This window comes from Castor canadensis, chromosome 4 (assembly GCF_047511655.1).
Source record: "Castor canadensis chromosome 4, mCasCan1.hap1v2, whole genome shotgun sequence".
NCBI classification, from domain to species: Eukaryota; Metazoa; Chordata; class Mammalia; order Rodentia; family Castoridae; genus Castor; species Castor canadensis.
Genome location: NC_133389.1, coordinates 67097420 through 67113221, shown reverse-complemented (window position 1 = coordinate 67113221; position 15802 = coordinate 67097420).

Below are 15802 nucleotides of genomic sequence, written 5' to 3'. Positions count from 1 at the left end.
ACAGAACTAATCTTTTTAAGCTGATAAAAGTAATCACAGACAGTGGCACCTGAGGGAAATAATCATTTTGGGTAGGTATTATACATGATGGGGCTATCACCATGGGATTAAGTAAACTAATCAGAACAACTCAGGTTTTGGTTGATGACAAAATTTAATCAGCTGTCTAGGAATACTCACTTAGAAATTGATCACCTATTATCTCCAGAAGTATTTCTGAAACTTTCCCTTTGGCCACAAGTTTATATCTTCAAAAATACCAGGTAAATCTGGGCACCATTGGTGCAAGCCTATAATGCTAGGTACTTGGGAGGCTGAGATCAGGAGGATCTTGGTTCACGGCTAGCCCACGCAAATAGTTCTAGAGACCCCATCTCCAAAATAACCAGAGCAGGCTGGTGGAGTGGCTCAAGTGATAAGCCACCTTGCAAGTGTGAGGCCCTGACTTCAACCTCCCATGCTGACAAAAAAAAAAAAAAAGAAAAGAAAGAAAAAGAAAAAATAACTAGAGCAAAATGGCTCAAACGGTAGTGTACTTGCTTTGCAAGTGCAAAGCCCTGAGTTAAAAAAAGCAATGCCAGGTAAAATGACAATGAAACAACAACAAAAATCAGCAGACTGAGGGAGATCAAGCCTGCTGAGGTGACCACAAAAGGGAAATTAGTGCCCCTAAGTCACATTTTTGGAAGCCCCACTGTGTGAGGACTTCCACCAGTCACATATGTGCCCACTTAACAAGAAGAGTCCCCAGAGACCTTGGCCTTACTCCCTGCCCCATCAAAACCAAAAGGAAACAACCCAAAGACAGAAAAGAGTAATGTTATAACATTCATTGCATTTAAAGCATGCAAAACAGGGGTGCGGGTAGATGTCAGTGGTGGAGCACTTGCTAACAAGCATTAGTCCCTGGCTTCAATCTCCAGCACCACGAGAAAAACAATTCAGTTTTTGTGAACTGATGAGAAAGCAAATCGACTTGCTTCCTGCGAACAAACAAACAAACAAACAGTAACAGCAACAAACCCAGAACATTAGTCTTTCATGAGAACATGGTCTGTATTTCTTAATCTTATCCCCAGATTAATTTTGTTTAATTAATTAATTAATGTTATTTTTTCTTGTGAGAACAAGGGTGGAAATACGCATGTTGGAAAACAGAAGCCTCTCTTGGGTTTTCTCCACAGTGTTTTTCCCGTTGCAAATAATGATGCTGCACTCATTATTGGACGGGCCTTTTGATGCACATGTGAATGCATTTCTGCTACCCAAGGAGTGAGACACCTGAGTCCTGGGATGTGCCAAATTCAAGGTCAACCACAATATGTTCCCTGCAGCAGTAAATGAGAACTCTCATTGCTCTATATCCTCAATAACCCTTGGTGTCATTGGTTTTTTCAGGTTTTGCTATTCTGGACAATGTATGGTGATACCTCATTGTGATTTTGATTTACACTCACACAAATACTAAGAAAGTTTAGCATACTTGGATGTTTTCTTTTATGAATGACATATTCAAGTCTTCTACCCATTTTCTATTGGGTTGTGTGTCTTTCTTATAGTTTTCAGGACCGTTTTTACATTAGTGGATTTGATTCCTTGGTCAGTTATATGCATTTTACCTGCATGGACCCACTCTGTGATTTGACTTTTCAATTTCTTAATGGTGTCTTTTAATAAGCAGAAATTATTCGTTTGAATGAAGTTCAATTTATCAATCTCATCCTTTATGTTATAGCTTTTTATGATGTTTAAAAATCTGTACATACTCAAGGTTATAAAAATAATTTATCTTTAAAGGTTTATTTATTTTTCTATTTTAGTGCTGGGAAGCAGGGTCTCACACATGCTAGGCATGTGCTCTGCCACCTAGCCACACCCTGTTAGGGCACCAAAATGTTAGGGAAGTGCTGATAAAAAGGACAAGGAAGGATAGAGACCTCAACAGAGTGGAATCATGCTTTATTAGCGAGACAGAATGGCACCTGGCAATCTCTGAGGATAGGAGTGCGAGAGCTTACTGAGCAGGGGTAAGTTGCATTTTTAAAACCAAGGCAGAGGCAGGAACAAAGACAGGAAGATTGGGGAGTGCAGAATGTTTCAAGGCTTGTGATTTGTGCCCTGCATGAGGAATTTCAGTAGGTCAGAAGATAGAGTTTCCTACACACTCTCAGCCCTGAAAGTTTGTCTTTTGACATTCACATTTAAAGGAATTGATTTTTGTAAGTAATATAAGATGCTTCAATTTAAGTCTTTTTGTATATGGCTAGCAAAGTGACCTAGTACCATTAATTTTTAAAATACGTTTGCTAATAATCTACAGTATTTTGCCATTGGTCTCATGTCCACATATGTATGGGTCTTTTGGGGGCTTAAATTTGTTATATTAGTCTGTTTTCTATTTTTGTTTCCATCTTGCTTTCTTAATTGTACCTCTTGTTGTCTTTGTATCTAGGGAGTAGTTTTTCTTATTTAGTTCATCTTCTTTCTGCTTTTCCTGGCCCTTTGGAGATCTATAAATTTTAGAATTAGATTGCCAGTTTCCATTTTTTAAAATCCTGTTGGATATTCACTTATGTAGTATCAATTTTTATTAGATATTATTTGTTTTCTCAATTATTTTTCCAAAACCACAGCTTTGTTCATGCTAGGCAAGTTCTCTATCACTGAGCTAAAACCCCCAACCCGCACAATTTCATTTTATGATTTTTATTATAATTATGATGTTTGTAGGTAATGATAGCCCACTGAGGCTACCTGATCTTTACATGATCTCTATATGACTCTCAGTTATGCCCAATTCAAGCTGATTATAGATGGCACACATCTATAATCTCAGTTTATTGGGAGGTAGAAGCAAGAGGATTGTAAATTCAAGTCCAACCCAGGCAAAGTTATCAGACCCCACCTCAAAAACAAAATACAAAACAAAAATGGTTGGGGGTGTGGCTCAAGTTGTAGAGCAGTTGCCTAGCATGTGCAAGGCTCTGGGTTCAATCTCCAATACTTAGGGAAAAAAAATAAAAGTTTCTCCCAACCCTGGCAGTCCATCATTCTTACCCCATTCACATTTCTACTGATGATAGTGAACCCCAGGTCTCTCCCACAGCCAAACTTCCATTCCACAGACAGTCCCTGCTCCATCAACCCAACTTAGAACTTGACCATGTGTGCCTCCTTCAGGTGTTAGAAGGCATAGGTCCCTATCTGAAAGAAAGGTCTGGGGAAGAGGCTGTCTGTCCCACCATCAGTAGATGACACTTTGACTGAGTCTGGAAAGGAGGGTGCTGAGCTGTTCTCACACTGTTCAACCAAAGACCCACTGGAAGTGGCTGTGAAGATATCCTGTGATATTCTCTTGTTCTCTGTGAGCTAGTTGAGGAACAGAGGTCTGATTGGCTCAAATGATGAATGTCATGATGTGTTTGTGTAAGTGTGTTCATGTATGTGTTTTTGTGATTATGTGGGATATGTATACCTATGTGTGCGAGAGAGAGAGAGACACAGAGAGAGACACAACTTTAGAGAGAGAGAGAGAGACAACAGAGAGACACAACTTTAGAGAGAGAGAAAGAGAGAGAGGCAGAAAAACAGACAGATGTTCTCTCCTCATTCTATGTGAGGTACCTGACTAGTTAAAAGACCACATACAATTTTGTGGGGCTTTGGTGATGAACAGACTCCAGACCTAAGTCAAGGCTATGTCTGTGGATGACACAGAAAGTTCACCAAACTGTCCAATGTCATCACCAGGGCATTCAAACTGCAAACCAGGAATGGAAGTTGATGTCTTTATGTTTTTCCCAAGACAAGGGCACAAGACTCCATAAAACAGTGAAACTCAATTTTTCCTTGCTTAGTCTCACCTTTTTTCATTTCTCAGGATAATGGCATAATTAGAATTTCAATATCCGTATCTTCTGTGAATAACATGACAAAATGTTCGATCTGTTGTCCCAAACCTCTATTTACATCTCCCCAGGTCCTTGGTCCATGTAGTGGGTAACTTGGGCAATATCCTAAATTTAGCTTTTTGAAAGGCTTCTTTTATTAGTATATGTTAGTAGTGTGAAGTGAGGGGTTTCATTGAAGTACTTCCTTATGGAAATATAATATACATTGATCTTATTCACCCCCAAATTATTCTTTCTAATTCCCACTCTACCCAACCCTCCCCCCCTTTTTTAAACTTTCTTGCTTTGGGTTTTGTTACAACTTGTGTCTTTGTTTTGTGACAGGGTTTGATTATGTAATCAGTCTGGCCTCAAACTCATGAGTGCAGGGATACCAGTGTGACACCAAGCCCAGATGCCTGATGCTGTTTTCATGTGTGCACACGAAGCACTTCAATATTCTCCCTCCACTGACTCTGAATCCTTTGCCCCTCCTGTCTCTCACTTGTTCTTCCCACCAAAGAGTCCCCATTCTCTTCATGTCATTTTTTCTAAGATGTAGATTCTACATATGAGAGAAAAATGCAGTATTTTTCTTTCTGTGCCTGGCCTCTTTCACTTAACATGATGGCCTCCACCCATTTTCCTGCAAATATAATAACAGCAAGTGTCCCCATGAGCCTTCTCCCGGACACGCAAATGGTCCTGGGAATCTCCAGACTAGATTCTAGCGTACCTGCTGTCCTGTGAGGATCACTGGCCAGGGAATTTGCAAGGTTTGAGGAAACAAGTGTGGTCCTTTGTCTTAGGGAAGTTTTAAGGAATTGTCCCATTATGTGCAGTAAAAATTGCAACCCGATTTCGGGGCGCGCACCTGTGTTGGGCTCTGTCCCTAGCACCTTCTGTGCCGTGTCCTCTTGCATCCCGGGGCTGGCGGGGGACGGGGCTGCTGCTGCACCTGAAAGGAAACCAGAAACTCCCGGGGTAAGTGTCCTGCTTGGAATCGCACGGCTGAGGTTGCCTGAGGATTTCAGTAGATCTGACACAGCTCAGGCTTAGAACCAGTCCTCTAGGTCACCCGTTGCGTCACGCTCCCTGGCCTACCAGGATCCTTCTTGTCCACCCAGGGCATTTCAGCGGGAACACTACCCGCGGCCAGTGTGTCCTCTGTACTAGGCACATCGCTACGGGCTGGCCATGCATCTGTGTCATGCAAGACCCAGGCCCCTCTAAGACCCAGGGAGAAGACACATCTGCCGCCAGGGGCAGTGCTCAGGTCGAGTGAGGGGCTGGGGAGGGGGCTGCAGGTTTTAAGCCCCCCGCTGAGACCCTGCTAGAGCCGCCTGCACTTCACCCCAACCCCTCAAACCAACCTAGCCCTAGGGGTGACCTGAGAGCCAGGAGGCACTGCAGGCCATTTCTGTGGGCTCCTTGTCTGGGACAATTCCAGGATTGCCCTTTAGAGAACTCAGACTTGACCCAAAGGTGGATTAGGACAGCCATTCTTCTCTGTCTGCTCTCACTTTCTGGGCCTCGGTTTCCCCTGTTATAAGATGATCATGATGACATATGCTGTCACTGATGACAATGACACAGTGTAAATGGTCATTGCTATTCTGCACAAGCCCTGTGGGCTGAAGAGCTCCACCCTACAAGGGTCCACTTGTTGCCACAGCTTGCTGTAACTTTATTTCCCAGGGAGCAACCAGCTCAAATCCAACCCACTCAATCATCAGACTCCTCCAGCTGCTGCCCTCTCCCTTGCTTGCCATCTGGCTGGCCTGAAAGGATTAATGAGATTGTGTACATGAAGCACTCTGCAGTGCCTGGCATATCTATTAACAACCCACTTAGAAAATGTTAACTGTGCTGTTAAACAGCAGTAAAGCAGCGGAGCCAGGATTTGAACCCATGGTTTGGATCTGACTCCAGACAGAGCCTGTGTCTTTAACAGCAGGATGGAATCCCAGAAGATTCTCAAAAAACATTTTTCTCATTCTTGTAATTTCCCTAATTTTGTCCCTCCTGCCATCCCATTCCTTCTCCTAGCAGATGTAGGGCAGGGAAAATTTAGGACCAGCAGAGCCACTACCCTCCACCTCGTAGAAGGCAGTGTGGAAGGCAATCAGGGCACTCCAGGTGTGTGTGTGTGAGTGTACATATGCACAGCAGTAGTGGGAGCAGGATTCTCACTGAACAACCAGATCCAGGGCAGAAATGGTCCTTGGTGCCTCCCTGCCCTCCCACCAGCAGGGGCTCAGACACTTAAGTCTGCTTGGATTCCAAAAGAAGCAAGGAGTGCAGACAGGGCTCCTCCTCCTGTCTAAGTTTGCTCAGGGTCAGGTATGTGCGTTTGCTTTTGTGCAAACTTTATTCACTCATCTCCATCAGCAAGTCTCCAGGGCAGAGGAGCAGTTCAGAGAATAGCCTGAGGGTGCTGGGATGAAGCTCCAGTGCCTCTGCTGTCTGTATGCATGGGCTCATGTGTGCAGAGCTGAAGCATTTGGTGGAAGGGGGTCTTGTCTCCACCTACATCTCACATGAAGGCTCTTCAATAGCTAAGCATCCTTGAGATGGATATTGAAACAGAGAAGGCATTGGACACTGAGCTCAGCATGTCCCATGAGAAATTTGTATCAGTTTATCTGCACAGCAGTCCAGCTAGGTTGTACCCATATTCTAGCTGAGGAAACTAGGGAGAGAGAGGCCCAAGCCTAGAAGGATCCTAGCAGGATCTCAGCTTGCCCATGCCTGTTTTCTTCCATGGGACAGCTTGGCTTTGAAGCCATGGTTTCTGGAAGGAGGATCTGCAAGTAAGGCTGGCCTCATCACCACCTGACCTGTGTGGTGAGAAAAGGGTCCCCACTGTTCAACTATTGCCATCTTGAAAACCTTCAGTTTTTAGCTTTTCATTTTTCTTTTCCTTTTCTTTTCTGTTTTTTTTTTCCTTCTTGAGGCATATCTTGCTATATAACCCAGGCTGGACTTGAACTCACAATCCTCCTGCCCCAGCCTCTTAAGTCTAGGATTATAGGTGTTCACCACCATGCTCTTCTAGGGACCAACATTTCTCATCTTACACCTGAAAATTGTGTGGCCATTCCTTTGGGCAAACACTTGGAAATAACAGGATGTTTGGAGTCAGAGTGTAGCTTGACAGTCAGCCAGTCTCAGATCCCTCATCTGCAAGACGGGAATGAGAACTTTGCTCCTTCTGCCTCTCTATCCAGGCAGCATAAGGTGTGGCCTGAGGATGGGTGGTCAGACTGACAGGAGGGGGAAGTGGATTATGTAAGTTAGTGACCAGAGTCATCATTATTCCTTTGGGACATGTCATAGACCTGTCCCCCCTGAGAACGGCTTAGGAGCACCCACATGGCTCTTAGCAGATCAGTGGCAGAATCCAATCAGGCAGTGGACAATGGGACACTCCAGACTGTGAAATTCATGAGGACCATATAGGTCCAAAGAAGTTCCTCCTTTTCCTTAATTATGTTACTATAGTTCTTAGGGCTTTGGTTTTCCTCATCTGTGAAATGGGCATAATAAGAACATGATGTACAGTAGGGTGATAAAGACAAATAAAGTGTTTGGGAGCCCTAGCTGCCGTCCAGCTCCCAGGAATACCCAGTGAGTAGAGTCCCATAGCTGACTCTGCAGGAAGTCTGGTACTGGAGGAGGAGCACTTGCACTGTGCGGTGTGAGGCTTAGGAAAAATAATCTAGTGGGTCCTTGGTGAGGGAGAAGGCTTAGCAGCAGACAGGAGGATGCACAGCCATCTTCTCTGTCCACACAGGTCTCACACATCCCACACAGGGCTCACACTCCCCGAGTAGTTTCTACCTAGAAGTTTCCATTGTCTTCTCCATGGTGTAGAAAGTTGGAATCCACCTATCCACAATCAATGCCTCCGTCCAACTACTGCTGCAGTCCTGAGGTGACCAACTGGTGACCACGAAAGCCCCCAGTCTCCTCAGACCTCAGTCTCCATGTCTATAAAGTGACATGGTTACCAAAAACTGTACTTTGAGGCTTTGTGGCTTGGCATTAGCTCATCAGCAGAGCCCCTTTGTCAAAGGAAGAAGAGAAGCCAGCAGCCACCTGGTCCTTCCCAGAGGAGGAAAACAGACTTTTGACAACCCCACACACCATCTCCTCTCAGCAGGACACACTCAAGGAGGAGCCAATGGCCTGAGGCCCAACAAAGAGGCTACCCTCTCACAGATGGCCACTAGAAGCATGGAGTTCATACAGAAGGAAACACTGGGAAAAATTTAAAAGGTCACATTCTATAGGACCCAGGTCCCACTAGGCCTGCACTATGTCTCATTGCAGCAGTCACCACACCTGCTCTCGAGTTCCCCAGTTGGCCAGCTCACTCTCTTGTGTCATCTGCAGCCCCCTAGACACTGACATTTGGGCTCCCTCAGGCCTGACACTCAGCTTGCCCTCCTTCCCTGTGTCACATGTCAGCATTCAAGAATCTTTGAGTGAAAACTGCCTATACATGCAGAGGCATCTATACATCACATGCATCCTGCATAGACCACAGAGTAGATCAGGGTGGTCTGGGGCACACAGCCTGGGGCAGCCCACCTGTTCATAGCCCAGCTCACCACCTCTAGCTGTGTGACAGTGGGCATGTTACCCATCCTCCCTGGAAAATGGAATCTCCGAGGGTGGTAGGCTCTGGGCACAGTGCCTGGTACACAGCAAGCACAGTGCCTGCTGTAGGGATCGTCATGTCAATCAAGCCCTTCAGCTCACCTCCTCTGGCTCCTCCCACCCCCTGGCCAGAGAAGTCAGCCTTTCCTCTAAACCACAGTCCTTGCTACCATTGCATCCCAGACAGCCTCATGCCTACCTTTGAACCAGTGTGCCATGATTATCTGTTTCATGTACCAAACCCATTCCCAGAGCATAAGATCAACTCTGTCAGGTCCACACGTTTCCAGAGGCACTTGGTACACAGCTGGTACTCATGTTCACTGAGCTCATAGACCTACTCCATGAAGCCTTACTCTATGAAATCCTGATGGAGACAAGGTGCATGAGGCACAGAGGGGTTCAGCAGTTTGCTCAGGGTCACACAGCTCTGTGGTGACACAGTGAGCTCCCACTCTAGAGCCTATCTCAGACCCCAGAACTGTCTCTGAGGGTCAAGGCTGTCTAATATGGACAGCCAGTAAAATCACACAGAGATCGGCCAGGGTCTGCTTTTTTCCTTTCCACTGAGCAGCCTTGTATTTTCTTGCTGGTTTCTTCCTCAGAGGTGTGGACCTCCTGCTAATGTGTGAGTGGTTGAGGTCACTACCTAGTGCACCTGCTGTGCCTTCTTGGTGGATGGAGCTGTTGTCCCTGTCTGCCTCACCTTGTTTCCTCTCACAGTGACAGTGGCCATGACCATGTAGAGATGACTGAGGACAGCCTGATCACCTATATTCCCCTCCTGCACACCATCACCCAACAGTGGCACCACTGTCCGATTATCTCCTGCTGGTCTGCAGTACTTTTCCAGAGCTGCAAGCCCTTCATCTGCTCTCAGCACTGTGGGGCAGGATGGGGAGGATTTCCTGTTCATCAGGCAGTCTGGGAAGAGACTTCCACTCCAGTCTGGAGGATTCAGGACTCATGGGGACAGTGGGAAGGGAGAGAGCACTTAGCCAAGGCCTCAAAGGGATGGGATGAGGAAGGCAAGACCAAGTGCAGGTGCCCCTGTCCCATATAGGCTTATCCTCCTAAGTGCACCTTCTCAGAGAGACCCTGGAAGGGTCCCTTACCACCATTGGCCTGCTGCTGCTGCCACACTCATGATGGTCAGGCTGCTCTAGTAGACAGATACTGAATGGGCCACATGTCTAAAACACATGACTTTGGACTCTTCATTGGAAAAGTGTGCCCATCCCAGACATTAAGCACTGGCTTATCTGGGGACATGGCCACCCTCAAAGAGCATTGGACACCTGCAGTAAAAGAACATGTCTGTGGTTTTAGTTTTGGGTTTCACTTGTACAAATGAGGTATTTCTACTTCTGCCTCCTAAAATGCTGAAAGATTACAGATAGACTCATGGCCTGTGACCCTGGTGAGCACAGGGCCCCACTCATGTCCCCAGCCCACCTGTTTTCTCCTCAGGACGTCCCTGCTCCTCCTGCTTTGCTAAGGTTGGAAAAGGCGGAATGAATGCATCCACTCATTCTGCATACCAGAGCACCAAGCATTGCAAAAGACACAGGAATATCACCCTCTCCTTCTCGGAAGTTTGTGGAGCATCTCTGCTGGGTGGCTGTGTGGCCAGGCACCGAGGAGGAGGCAAAGCCCCTGCTGCAGGGCACCCACCGTCTGGTGGAGGGGAAACAAGACATAACAAATCAGTCCTGTAGCTCGGTGACATGAGTGCTCTGAGGAAGGACAGACCAAGTGATAGCAGTGATGGGAATGAGGGTGAGTACCGGTATCAGGGAACTGCCATGAGAATGTGCCACAGATGGCTGAAAACAGCAGCTATGAGTCTTTTAAGTGCTTCTGGAGGTCAGAAGTGCCACTGTGAGCAACAGGCAAGGCTAGGTTCCCTCAGGAGGATCCCTCCTTACCTCTTGCAGTGAGTGGTGGGTGAAGGCCATCATGGGGTCCCTTGGCTTGCAGTGGCATCCCCCATTCTCTGCCTCTGCATCTAAACACGCTCTTGCCTCTGTGTCAGTTCCTCATGAGGTCAAGGACGCCTTGTTTCTGCCCAGCACCATTAGTACAATTCTCACATAAAAAATAATAATACTCTTTAACATGCTTTATTGTATTACTCTCCAATATTTTTATTTCTGAACCTATACAACTTCTCAAGTACTTTCTAGTTAATGTGCAATTTACAGTGGATGTGGAAGCCATTTAAAGAATATCACAAGCGAGAGCACACAAGGGAGGGGTGAGGATAGGTAAGACACCTAAAAAACTAGCTAGCATTTGTTGCCCTTAACGCAGAGAAACTAAAGCAGATACCTTAAAGCAACTGAGGCCAATAGGAAAAGGGGAACAGGTACTAGAGAAAAGGTTAGATCAAAAAGAATTAACCTAGAAGGTAACACCCATGCACAGGAAATCAATGTGAGTCAATGCCCTGTATAGCTATCCTTATCTCAACCAGCAAAAACCCTTGTTCCTTCCTATTATTGTTTATACTCTCTCTACAACAAAATTAGAGATAAGGGCAAAATAGTTTCTGCTGGGTATTGAGGGGGGGGAGCGGGAGGGGGTGGAGTGGGTGGTAATGGAGGGGGTGGGGGCAGGGGGGAGAAATGAACCAAGCCTTGTATGCACATATGAATAATAAAAGAAAAATGAAAAAATAAATAAAAAAAAAGAATATCACAAATTGGATGTTTGAAATTAAATCCCTCTGTTTAATGTTTCCAGAGGGATCTAAATACCATAGCTATTTTATGCCCACTATTATAAATTTTAAAAACGCATGTAGAAATGCTCCTTTAAAGGAAATTTTGTATTGTTTCTTTTTCTCCTTAAATCCATATTTTGATCTAGTTTTTCTGGTAAGTTTTATATTTGAAAGGTTTTGTTTTTCATCTTGTAATTCCTTTTTGTCACAAAAAGTGTGCATGTAAAATTTAATTTTCATTTTGTGGCCATAAAGCTTGAAATATTTAAATTTGTACTGTGGTTGATTACCCATTAGAATAACAGGTTTTGATAAAATAGCATAAGTAGGTTACAGATTTGGTAAATAACTATTAAATAGTAACACATAAATGTCAATGAACTACTTTTAAAGAGAAGCTCTGCACATGCATTTTTTTTTAGTTATGAGTGTTTTTGTAACTAAATAATCTGTATCTGTAGAAAGAGGAATAAGCACAGGAAATACACCACAGTAGGAGAAAAGGAGAATGCCCACAGAAGGAGGAAGGATCACGTTTGTTCTGTGGTAGGCGCTCATATGAGCAGATCCCTTAGAAAAGAAGTACCAAATGGAGGGTGAAGATTTTAATACTGGTTCCTCTAAAACTACCTTTGAACATATATATACACCTTGGAAGGCCTGTCTGTAATCCCTAGGACTAGACATATGCCCATTTGTGAACCATTTACCAAGGAGTGTTGCAGTGTAGTTAAGATGATAACAAAGAACATTATGTCAGTTATGCAAGGAACAAAGAGGAATGGACAACATTTAGAAATAGAAGGAATAAGAACCTGTAAAAACAATTATACTGAATCATAGGCAGGCACGTACTAGATTTTTCAAATGTCCCATTTTTTGAATTGTGTTTACTTGTTTTCTATGGCCAGATCTGTATTAGATCACTATGATTAAAGACTTGTGTAAAGATTATCACTGATAATGAAAAGTTAACACAATCTCAAGCTCTTGTCAATAGTTAAAAAAATTGAAAAATCAAATTTATACCAGTGTTGGTAAAATCCAGCCAATATCAGTTTTTCATTCATTCAGATGTTAAAAAACATTCAAAACTATTCTCGAGACCCATCATAAATCACTGAGAAACAAAGATTAAATATTCTTGCCTTCCATGGCTGTACCAAATCTGCTGACTACAACAGGGCAGTTACTATCATGGAAAAAATGAAGAGCATGGGAAACCTGGATGAGTTCACAATGGAAATAACACTTGAATGACACCAAAATAACTAATGCTGATCTGAGAAACAATAAGTCAGGCAAAAGAAGTAGCTGTACAGACGTTAGGAGGTGAAAGGTACAATGCATGGGGCTGAACACATAGTTTTGTGGGTTTGAAACATCAGGTGTAAGATGAAGGGATATTATGTGATGAGACCATAGAGGTGACAGGTTCAAAGCCAAAGACTTTGTACTTGTGATGGGAATCGTTAAAGAGTTTCATTTAAATGAAGAACATGACAGAGTTGAGTCGGAGAATATTCATTCTGATAGGAATCTGGTGTCAGGAAGACCAGTGAGGAGGTTGTTGGAGGAATCAGGTGATGAGGACCTGAACCAAAGAAGTAACTGCAGGATTTAGAAGTGAGGCATGGAAGATATGAGGTCTAGTTGATGGGCTACGTATGTGAGAAGATAAGCTAGGAAAATCTCCAATGATCAATATATTAAGGTGTTAACCTCACAAATGTTATCCAGAGGTAAGCAGTCCCAGTGCTGGTTAACTCAAGACTTAATTAAGAAATGCAGTTGATTTCCAGGGCTCTTGCTAAATCTTTGACTTGCATCACACACTTGTGCCCTCTCAGGACTGCCATAGCCACAGACATCAACTCCTTACATACCGAAACCAAAATCTAGAATTGTCATTTTTCCTGGCTTGTCTCTTTTTAATCAGGAAATGAAATTTTCCCCAGGAGGCTTCACCAGACATTTTATTCATCACAGATGCTCCTTTATCCATGCCTAAATCAATCACTTGTAAAGAGACTGGAATAACTAATTGGCTTGGACCAACAAACATTTCATTGCATGGTATATGGAAGGGTTTGTGGAGAACTTGGAATCCAATATCTGAAAAAAATTTTTCTTCTATTAACAAGAAAGAATAGGGACATTGGCACTCGGGGACTAAATTAACCTGCTCTGCCCTGACTCTCAGCTTTCTGGCTTAGATTAAAGAACAAATGTGCTGTTCCACTGAAAAGGTACTGTTCAGAGGGGGAGCAGATGAGTGGGAAAATAGGATAAGATTTGGCACATGAGAATTTGGTGAGCTACAGGATATTTGAGGACTGCTTGGCACATGGTTATAGAGTTTGAGAGTCATGAGCAGAGAGCTAGGTATGAATAAAATTCCTAGGATTGTGGAATAAGAAGACAAGACTATAGAGGAGTACTTGGGAAACTCCAACCATTCAGAGGGAAGCAGAGAAATAAAAATCAATAAAGGAGATTGAAACACTGAAGAAAAACTGACTTCTCTTAAAATACAGAAGAGGTAAAAAGGGGGTACGGTTTTGTCATTATTGTCATTATTCCTACCAACTAAGATACAGCATGTGAAACAAAGCAACTTGGAGTAAAAGTGAACAGGAAAAGTTGATGGTTGATGTACAGCATAGGCAGCATGTTTTTGATTTTGCTCAAAGCATTTTAGATAAGACTAATTTGGATGTATACATAAGCAAGAAAAACAAACTGCACTCTTCTCCCAGGGAACTGGAATTCCACTGTTTTAACTTTCCTGGAATGCCGCACAATGTTGGTCACAGCAGAGGTGTGGAAGTGGTTGTGGAGTGAGAAATTCCTGCAGCCAGCTTGACTGGTCCCACAGGCGATAGCATAAAAATAAAATTATTAGGAGCTACTTAGTGGGTTCAAGGAACAATGTCACGGGCTAATGCTTAATGGAGTGTTCATAAATTCTTCCTTCTTTTCACATAAAACCCATGGACCTTTATGGTCAAAGTTCTTGGGTTATTACTTGATTTCAGAGCCACATTCCTCATAACAGCAATGTGGTACAGGGTGACACGTGCCATTAACACCATTTTACAGAGTGGAACCGGGAGAACACTGGAGTGAGTCATGTAAGCTCACAGCACAGGCAGCTCAAGGCCCAGAAAACACTTTCTTCTTCCCATTCCCAAGTAAATGGGACCCAGAGAGAAGGAGCTCATGTGAATAAATGTAAGAGCACTAAAAGGGCTTTCCTATCCTTTGCTGAGTATAAGGCTCTGCTGCCATTTGCCTCTGTATTGCATTTCCTATCCTGAACTTATCCCACAATGTCTTCAAATTTTAAGAACGTTGATTACAAATTCTCAGCAGATACCCTTGCTATCCAGAAGTCATGGCATGTAATGACAGTATTCTTTCTCCTTTGGTTGGAAATTTTTTAAAAACATGATGTAATTTTTTCAGCTGAAATTGAATTTCTCTGGGAACAAAATTATGGTCACTCTCCCACTCAAGTAATGCCACTTGGAAAAGAACATGCTTCCATTTAGATTTCAAATTTCTGCGTCACAGGGGGTACCCTGAAATTTCTGCTTTGAACTTGTTAGCCACTTCCTATTCTTTTCATGATACTTCTGAAGAGTTAGAGTTAAAATACATGATTTTTCTTCTCCTAATATTTTAGTTTCTCTCACTTCAAATAAATTGCAATCAGCCTTTTCAATTGTAGGACCAATAAATTTAAACTTGTTGTACAATTGCTTTGAAATCAGAAATATGCAAATTAAATAAAATGTAAGATGCCATTTCAAAATTTTCAGATAGGAAGAATACCCGGCAGCAGGGACTCATGTTTACCCAAGGGAGAGCATACTCAGGGAAGCCCTTGGAAAGGAACTTGTCAATACTTTGTCAAGTTCAAGTTGTACAAACAGTATGACCCAGGATTTCCACTTCTCCACATCTCCCATAGATAAACTTCAACAGGCACATCTTGGAGTGTATGGTAGAGAAGGATGTGGGAGGAGGCAGGAGACAGAGATTGAAAAGGTAGAACAGGCTCTGCCTGGAACAAAGGGGAAGGGGAGGGAAGGAGGAGGAGGTGGCCCAAACAATGTATACACATGTGAGCAAATGTAAAAATGACAAAAAAAAAAAGAATACGGAGGGCCTGGAATGAGGCAATGGAAGTTCCCCTTGATCTCACTGGAAGTAGAAAACTGCTGACTGAATGGACCAAAGGCCATACCCCTCTCAGAAATTAGAGGGAATGGAATCCAGATCCAGATATGTTAGTGCAAAAAAGAGATTGGTGCCTGATGCAAGAGGGGACCTGGGACTAGAAGATGATGACATGGGTTTTTATGTGTGCTGGGTTTGCAGTAAAAGTGACATGATCACTATTTGAAGAATTGGGACTGAGATCTGAGTGTTAAACTAGATAGGGAAGCAAAAATCTCATGACTTTTTTATATAAAAAGAATATATATATGAGATGCCAAAGAATAACAATTTGTGT